The sequence below is a fragment of the Sminthopsis crassicaudata genome, chromosome 5, assembly GCF_048593235.1.
Source record: "Sminthopsis crassicaudata isolate SCR6 chromosome 5, ASM4859323v1, whole genome shotgun sequence".
Taxonomy (NCBI): Eukaryota; Metazoa; Chordata; class Mammalia; order Dasyuromorphia; family Dasyuridae; genus Sminthopsis; species Sminthopsis crassicaudata.
The window spans coordinates 242,468,235-242,477,920 of NC_133621.1; positions in this window are offsets into that span (position 1 = coordinate 242,468,235).

Genomic DNA, 9,686 nt, shown 5'->3' on the forward strand with positions numbered 1-9,686 from the left:
AAATACTTTCTACATATAGGTCCTTTTCATTTTTCTTTGATCTCCTTGGGATATAGACCAGGCAGTAGGATTCCTGGGTCAAATGGCATGCATTTATAGCCCTTTGACTACAGTTCCAAATTGTCATCCAGAATGGCTGGACCATTTTACAACTCCACCAGTACATTAGTGTCCCAATTTTTCCATATTTCCTCCAGCATTTGTTATTTTCCTTTTCTATCATGTTCATACATCTGATAGGTGTAAGGTGGTAGCTGCAAATGAAATTATAGATGAGACTTCAAGGAATCCAAAGAATTCAGGAATTAGAGATAAAAAAGGAGGTGCATAAGTCACAGCCTCTGAAAAGGCACAGAATGGGGAGGAGGACCTTGTGTGCGAGACAAATGATAAATTTAAAATGCAAAGACATACATACATACAATGTGTGACATAGATAATATGAGAATTTTTTCTGCAAAATTATGATTATTGAGAGCATAACTTTAAATTTTTTTAGTTTTTTTTATATTCAGTGGGATTATAAGTATTGAGAGGGATGAGTTAATAAAAGAAAAAAAGAAAAATGAACAACCACAATTTTAGAAGACTCAGAATGATAGAAGTTAGTTACCTTTTGACAGACATGTGAAAGACTCACTGTAAAGATGAGACTATTTTTTTGGACATGATCAACACCAGAAAATTTTTTTTCTTGACCATGCATATGTTATAAAAGTTTTGTTTTCCTTTTATTTTCCAATTGGGTGGGGAGAAGTGAGCAAAGAAAATAGATTTCTGTTCATTGAAAAAAATAAAATTTCTTCTGAAAAACATTTAATGAGGGTGGAGCAAAGATGGCGGAAAAGTAGACAGAACTTTCTAAGCTCTCTAATTCCCTTTCTACCAAGTATTTAATTCAACCTCAAAAACAGCCCTTGACGGGTAAAACCCACGAAGATTGGAAATACAAAAACTTACCAGTGGAAGAGAATCTGGAATATCGCCAGAAAAGGTTTGACTTGAGGTGGCGGGAGCAAAGCAGTGCAGAGCAGGGATAGAAACAGGAGCGGGGCAGTCTCTGCCTTTGGAAGGTTTACACAGAGCTCTCTGCTGTATGTAGCCTGACTGCTTTGCTTTGGTGTCGGAGTAGGGGACCAGCAGAGAAGTTGGAGCCTGGGGTAATGGGTACGCTAAGGGACACCAGAGCCTGAGAGGATCTGGCTGCACCCACCCAGGACCAGAAGTGACCTAGCGCAGACCATAACAAAGCTCTTCCCAGCATTCTGCAGCAAGGGGCTCATGGGGGGCAGTCACACATAGCAGGGGCACAACCCAGGGCAGCCTCTTATCTGTGTAGTGAGGGGCTCACTGGAGATAGTGGAATTTCCCCAGTTGGACTGCGCTCTCCCAGGCAGGGATACTTCCGGTATGGTGAGGAACAAGTCTATCACAAATACTCAAAGTGAGCATTTGTGGGGGGGCAGTGATAACTTTGATCCTTAACCACTAGCTCCAAGGCAGTCACTAATCCTCACAGCAGGGCTCCAAGCAGGGCACTTACACAGCCTGGCTGTGATACCCAGGCATAATCACTTCCACGTGCTCTGCTGTTCCTTGCAGCCCATTGAGAGGGCAAATATTGCCCATAAACCCATCCTCAATCTGCAGAGGAAGCTGGTAATCTCCTTGCCCTGAAGGCAGACCCTGAAGGCTTTAAAAAAAATGAGCAAAAAAATGAAGAAAAGATTGAAAGTTTCTATGCAGAAAAAGAGCTAGTTTCCAAACCTAAAGAGGCTAATAGCAGGCAGCCTCCAGGCAATACCCCAAATAAAGCTCTCCTAGAAGAAACTATTAAAAATCTGAAGAGAGAATTAGAATAAAAATGGGGAAAGGAAAGAGAAGCTAGGCTAGAGAGTAACAATGTCCTGAAATGTGAATTGAAAAAGGTAAAGAATTCACAGGAAGTGCAGGGAAACAGAATTAAGGAGTTGCAAAAGGTAAAGAAATCACAGGGAAGTAGGATCTGTGAATTGGAAAAGATAAAGAATTCCCAAGAAAGTAGGATTTGTGAATTGGAAAAAGAAAATAACTCACTAAAAAATAAATTTAGTGAAATGGAAAAAAATTCCATGGAGCAAAACAACTCATTTAAAAACTCAATTGGGCACATACAAAAAGAAGTTAAAAAAGATAATGAAGAAAATAACTCATTAAAAATCAGAACTGAACAAATAGAAATGAATGATTCACTGAGACACTAAGAATCAGTCAAGCAAAGCCAAAAAAATGAAAATCTGCAGAAAAATGTCAGCTATCTACTTGCCAAAATGACAGACCTGGAAAATAGATCTAGGAGCGACAATCTGAAGATTATTGGACTTCCCGAAAATTATGATGAAAAAAAGAGCCTAGATACTATTTTACAGGAAATCATCAAAAAGAACTGCCCAGAGATAATAGAACCAGAAGGTAAAATAGACATTGAAAGAATTCATCGAACACCTTCTGAAAAAGACCCTAAAAAAAAAAACTCCACAGAACATTGTGGCCAAATTTCAGAACTATCATACTAAGGAAAAAATATTACAAGCAGCCAGGAAAAAACAATTCAAATACCAAGCTGCCACATAAGGTCACTCAAGATTTGGCTGCCTCTACATTAAAGGATCGAAGGACCTGGAATCTGATATTCCAAAAGGCAAAAGAACTTGGAATCCAGCCAAGAATAAACTACCCAGCTAAGTTGAGCAGTTCCTTCCATGGAAGAAGATGGACATTTAATGAAACAGATGAATTCCATATGTTTCTAAGTAAAAAACCAGATCTAAAGAAAAAATTTGATCTCCAATCGTAGGACTCAAGAGAAGCAGAAAAAAGTAAAAGGGACTCTTGAGAACTGTATTTCTGTTGTGGATATACATTAAGACTATATGTATAATTTGATTTTAAGGAAATAAAAAAGGGGGGAAGTAGAAATGGAAAGGGGATAGTGTAAGAAAAAGGGGAAAGGGAGATAAAAAGAGGGAAACCACATCCCACAAAGAGGCAAAGAAAACCTATCATATCTAAGGGAAATTAGAGAGGTGTAGAAACATTGTGTGAATCTTACTCCCATCAGAATTGGCTCAAAGAGAAAATAATTAACATATTAGTTTTACAGAAAATTCTTTCTCACCTCATTAAAAAGAGGGAAAGGAAAAAGGAAAAGGAAAAGAGCAATAGGGAAAGGGAATAAGAAAGGGAAAGAGATGTAAAGGGAGGGATATTAAAGAGGGAGGACTGTGTACCACAAGTGGGGCTCATAAGTTTAACACTGGGAAAGGGCTTCGGTAGGGGTAAGGGAAAAAAGCATAATCAGGGGATATTATGATGGCAGGAAATACAGAATTAGTAATTTTAACTGTAAATGTGAATGGGATGAACTTTCCCATTAAGCAGAGGCAGATAGCAGACTGGATCAAAAGTCAGAAACCTACAATATCTTGTTTACAGGAAACACATTTAAAGCAAGGAGATACAAGAGGTAAATCAAATATTAGGAAAATTAGGTATCTCTGGAGAAAACTGAATGGTGACAGAAAGGAGTATATTTTCTTCTCAGCAGTTCATGGAACCTATACAAAAATTGACCATATATTAGGGCATAAAGATCTCAAAATTAAATGCAGGAAGGCAGAAATAGTAAAGGCTTTCTTTTCAGATCACCATGCAATAAAAACTACATTCACCAAAAAGTTATGGGTAAATAGATCAAAAAGTAATTGGAAACTAAATAATCTCATCTGGAAGAATGATTGGGTGAAACAGCAAATTATAGACAAAATTAATTTCACGCAAGATAATGACAATGATGAGACATCATATCAAAATCTGTGGGATGCAGCTAAAGCTGTAATAAGGGGAAATTTTACATCTTTGGAGGCTTACTTGAAGAAAATATAGAAAGTGAAGATCAATGAATTGGGCTTGCAACTTAAAAAGCTAGAAAAAGACCAAATTAAAAGCCCCCAATCAAATACTAAACTTGAAATTCTAAAATTAAAAGGAGAAAATAATAATATTGAAAGTAAAAATACTATTGAACTAATAAAAAAAACTAAGAGTTGGTTCTATGAAAAAACCAATAAAATAGGTAAACCTTTGATAAATCTGATTAGAAAAAGGAGAGAGGAAAATCAAATTGTTAGTCTTAAAAATGAAAAGGGGGAACTGTCCACCAAAGAGGAGGAAATTATAGAAATAAGCCCACCTTTATGCCAGTAAATTTGACAACCTAAGTGAAATGGAGGACTACCTCCAAAAGTATAAGCTTTCCAGATTAACAGAGGAGGAAGTAAATTGCTTAAATAGTCTCATTTCAGGAAAAAAAAAATAGAGCAAGCTACTCCCTAAGAAAAAATCTCCAGGACCAGATGGAATCACAGGTGAATTCTACCAAACATTCAAAGAACAATTAGCTCCAATGTTATATAAACTATTTGAAAAAATAGGGAATGAAAGAGTCCTACCAAATTCCTTTTATGATGCAGACATGGTACTGATACCCAAACCAAGTAAGTTGAAAATGGAGAAAGAAAACTATAGACCAATCTCCCTAATGAATATTGATACTAAAATCCTAAATAAGATATTAGCAAAAAGACTCCAGAAAATCATCTCCAGGATAATACATCATGATCAAGTAGGATTTATACCAGGAATGCAGGGCTGGTTCAATATTAGGAAAACCATTGATATAATTGGCCATATTAATAATCAAATTAACAAAAATCATATCATCTCAATAGATGCAGAAAAAGCATTTGATAAAATCCAACATCCATTCCTATTAAAAACACTTGAGAGTATAGGAATAAATGGACTTTTCCTTAAGATAATCAATAACATCTATTTTAAAACCATTAATAAGCATCATATGTAATGGAGAAAGATTGCAACCATTCCCATTAAGATCAGGGGTGAAACAAGGTTGTCCACTATCACCATTACTATTCAATATTGTACTAGAAACGCTAGCCTTGGCAATAAGAGCCAAGAAAGAGATTAAAGGAATTAGAGTAGGTAATGAGGAAACCAAATTATCACTCTTTGCAGATGATATGATGGTATACATAGAGAACCTCAGAGATTCAACTAAAAAGCTATTAGAAATAATCCACACCTTTAGCAAAGTTGCAGGATACAAAATAAATCCATATAAATCATCAGCATTCTTATATGTCACTAACAAAGTCCAACAGTTAGAGTTACAGAGAGAAATTCCATTTAAAGTAACTACTAATAGCATAAAATATTTAGGAATCTATCCTGCCAAGGGAAAATCAGAAACTATATGAGCAAAACTACAAAACACTTTCCACACAAATTAAGTCCGATCTAACCAATTGGAAAAATATTAAATGCTCTTGGATAGGGCGAGAAAATATAATAAAGATGACAATACTACCTAAACTAATTTATTTATTTAGAGCTATACCAATCAGACTCCCAAAAAACTACTTTAATGACCTAGAAAAAATAACAACAAAGTTCATATGGAAAAACAAAAGGTCAAGAATATCTAGGGAATTAATGAAAAAAAAATCAAATGAAGGTGGCCTACCTGTACCAGATCTAAAATTATATTATAAAGCAGCGGTTATCAAAATCATTTGGTATTGGTTAAGAAATAGACTAGTTGATCAGTGGAATAGGTTAGGTCCAAAGGACAAATAATTAATAACTCTAACAATCTAGTGTTTGACAAACCCAAGGACCCCAGCCTTTGGGATAAGAACTCAATGTTTGACAAAATTGATGGGAAAATTGGAAATTAATATGGCAGAAAGTAGGCATTGATCCACACTTAACACCATACACCAAGGTCAGGTCAAAATGGGTTCATGACTTAGGAATAAAGAATGAGATTATAAATAAATTAGAGGAACATAGGATAGTTTATCTCTTCTAGAAGAACTAGAGATCATTATTGATCATAAAATAGAAAGCTTTGATTATATCAAATTGAAAAGTTTTGTACAAACAAAATCAATGCAGATAAGATTAGAAGGGAAACAAACTGGGAAAACATTTTTACAGTCAAAGGTTCAGATAAAGGCCTCATTTCCAAAATATGTAGAGAATTGACTCTAATATATAAGAAATCAAGCCAATCTCCAATTGATAAGTGGTCAAAGGATATGAACAGACAATTCTTGGATAAAGAAAATGAAACTATTTCTAGTCATATGAAAAGATACTCCAAATCATTAATAATCAGAGAAATGCAAATTAAGACTACTCTGAGATACCACTACACACCTGTCAGATTGGCTAGAATGACAGGGAAAGGTAATGCAGAATGTTGGAGGGGATGTGGGAAAACAGGGACACTGATACATTGTTGGTGGAACTGCGAATACATCCAGCTATTCTGGAGAACAATTTGGAACTATGCTCAAAAAGTTATCAAACTGTGCATACCTTTTGATCCAGCAGCATTGCTACTGGGTTTGTATCCCAAAGAAATCTTAAAGAAGGGAAAGGGACCTGTATGTGCAAGAATGTTTGTGGCAGCCCTCTTTGTGGTGGCCAGAAACTGGAAACTATGTGGATGCCCATCAATTGGAGATTGACTGAATAAATTGTGGTATATGAATATTATGGAATATTATTGTTCTGTAAGAAATGAGCAACAGGATGATTTCAGAAAGGCCAGGAGAGACTTACATGAACTGATGCTGAGTGAAATGAGCAGGACCAGAAGATCATTATATATTTTAACAACAATACTGTATGATGTTCAATTCTGATGGACGTGACCCTCTCCAGCAGTGAAATGAACCAAATCAGTTCCAATAGAGCAGTAATGAACTGAACCAGCTATACCCAGTGAAAGAACTCTGGGAGATGACTATGAACCACTACATAGAATTTCCAATCCCTCTAATTTTGTCCACCTGCATTTTGGATTTCCATCACAGGTATATATAATAGGTACATTATTTCAAAGTCCGATTCTTTTTGTTCAGCAAAACAACTGTTTGGATATATATATATATATATTTGTATTTAATTTATACTCTAACATATTTAACATGTATTGGTCCACCTGCCATCTGGGGGGGGAAGGAGGGGAAAAATTGGAACAAATGGTTTGGCAGTTGTCAATGTTGTAAAATTACCCATGCAAATATCTGGTAAATAAAAACTATTAATAAAAAAAAATTTAATGAAATGAGAAAAAATATCACTTTGTTCTTTGTACTCATATTTTAACTCATTCGAGACTCTAAACGATGCTGTTCAATCTTTGATCTGTCAGTGTACCAACTTACCAGGTGTCCATATACAATTACTCTAATATTTTAATTGTGTATCTGCCAATTATGTTTCCAACTTTTCCTGATGCTGTTTTTGCAATAATCCTTTAACATAGTGAACTCAAGGGTAGATAGGTACTCTCTGTGCCCTCATCAATCTTGGGGATAAACTCCCTAGGAGAGATTTTATGAAGTTTCCTTGAAGAATTAAAAACAACCATAATAGCAAACAGTTCTGATTTCCCTTTTTCTTCTATCATTGTTCCATTCAGGCAGACCAATAGTCCTATCTTTTTTTTTTTTATTCTCATCTTTTTAGTACAAATTAAAAGATCTTTTTGTTATTTTTTGCTTTCCTCATCAACCTCAGCATATTCTAAGCTTCAATACTCCTGAAACCATTTCCCCCCCCGGACTGCCATATATTCCTTTTCATCTTTGTTCATTACTTGTCCTTACTTCTTTTTTTTTCTGGCGTACATGCTCTTATTGGTTTCCTCCACTTCTTGAAGGATAAAATTATCCTTAAGACAAGCTAAGAAATTGTTAGCTGATCTGTTCTGGCCAGAGAAAAAGCTCCATTAGATGTGTGCATAATTGAAGTCCCTCAAAACGACTACATAATGGCAGTAGGCCAGTAGTATGATGTTTCTCCAACTCCTCATCTATTCCCTTTCTGTCCTGGTGGTCTATAGTATACTCTGATGATAATGCTACTTCTGTTTCTGCCTCTGTTGATCTTTATCCAAATATTTTCCACACTATGTTTCTCCCCCAATTTCTCATATATCTTAATATGCCATACCATTCTGTTACTTTTGAAAGTGGCATAGCCTTCCAGATTCATATTTCTAAGTCTCAGGAAAACCTACAAGGTCAAATATGCCTCTTTCCATCAGGATCCCTAGGTTTCCTTACTTCCTAACCATTCTTTGTGCATTGTATAAAGAAAACTGGTGCTATTTGGGGTTTTGGATATTTCTTTCTTGGCTTTTCTCTATGAATTTCTAGCCATCTTCTGTTAGTCTCCTCTCTATGGTACCTAGCAAAGGCAGTTTCTGACCTCTTTCTTCCTTTTTTAACTAAAAACCCTTTTGATTAAATTTGCATGAAATTTAGTCAAAACATTTTGACTGGTAGTACTTGTCAAGTATATCCCACTTCAAACTAGAAGCATGTCATTCATATATTATATGCAATATTCCAGAAATCCAAATCTTGTTCTCATATACTTTCTCCTTAACTGGCTATTTCCCAAATATCTCTTTTTCTTCTAATTGCCTTCTAATTGTCTTTGGTTAGTAGCAATGCTTAAGGTTTTCAGTTTCTCTCTTAGGACTTAATAATTTTTTTATTCCTTCACGCAATTTGTGCCCATATGAATTATCAGAAGTGGGATGTGGTTTTGACAGATGACTTCCTCAGGGTATTTTTAATTTGTTTTGAGACTATGTCTTCCTATCTCAATTAGAACAGAAGTGTAGATTAGAATAGAAGCTTTGCCAACTCTGTTTCTAATCTGAAGGTTTGCCCCTTCCTTAAACTCCTAAACTCAAGCAATCCACTAGCCTCAGTCTCCTTAGCAGCAGAGATTGCAGGCATGAGTCCACATACTCAGTTCATTTGCTAAGTCTTAAAAGTTTGTCTGTTACTATTGGGATAAATGCTCCAGGAAAAGTAATATACTTCTTCATTATTATTACTGAACTTAAAAAAAAAATAAAAAACTTCCTCAATATCCTCAGTATACAGAGTGAATGAAATCAACACTTATGGAGTTGGCTTTGTACTTAAATGTGTTGAATCTGTCTTTCATAGGATTTATAGGCTTTCTTTTAAAAATAAATTACATGCCCATTAAGTATAAGATCTCACTGAATGTTAGAAACATGAAAAAAAATTGATGAAATTGGTTTGTAGAACAATAAAAATAATTGACATTTATGTAGTGCTTTACGTTTTTAAAACACTTTACATGCATTATATCATTTGATCTTTATAGCCACCCTGTGGTGTATGTGTTATTGTTATACCCATTTTACAGATGAGAAAATTGAGAATCAGAGAGCTTAAGTGACTTACCAGCATTACACACCTAGTAAATGTATGAGGTGGGATTCAAATCCAAAGATTTTCTGATTCCAACAGGAACCACTATATCATGCTGTCTTGTGTTGTATGTGATATGCTTTGAAAAATGCTATTTCAATGGAGATAATACCAAAGGGCATCTTTTTCAATTCAACAATAATTTATTAAGTGCTTGTGTGAGAACACAAGTGAGAGCACTCCCTATTAATAAAAAAAAAATTAAAAACTGTCCTTGCTTTCAAAGATATGACATTATACTGGCAGTAAACAAAATATTAATAAATAAGTAAATACAACACTAGATAATTTGGG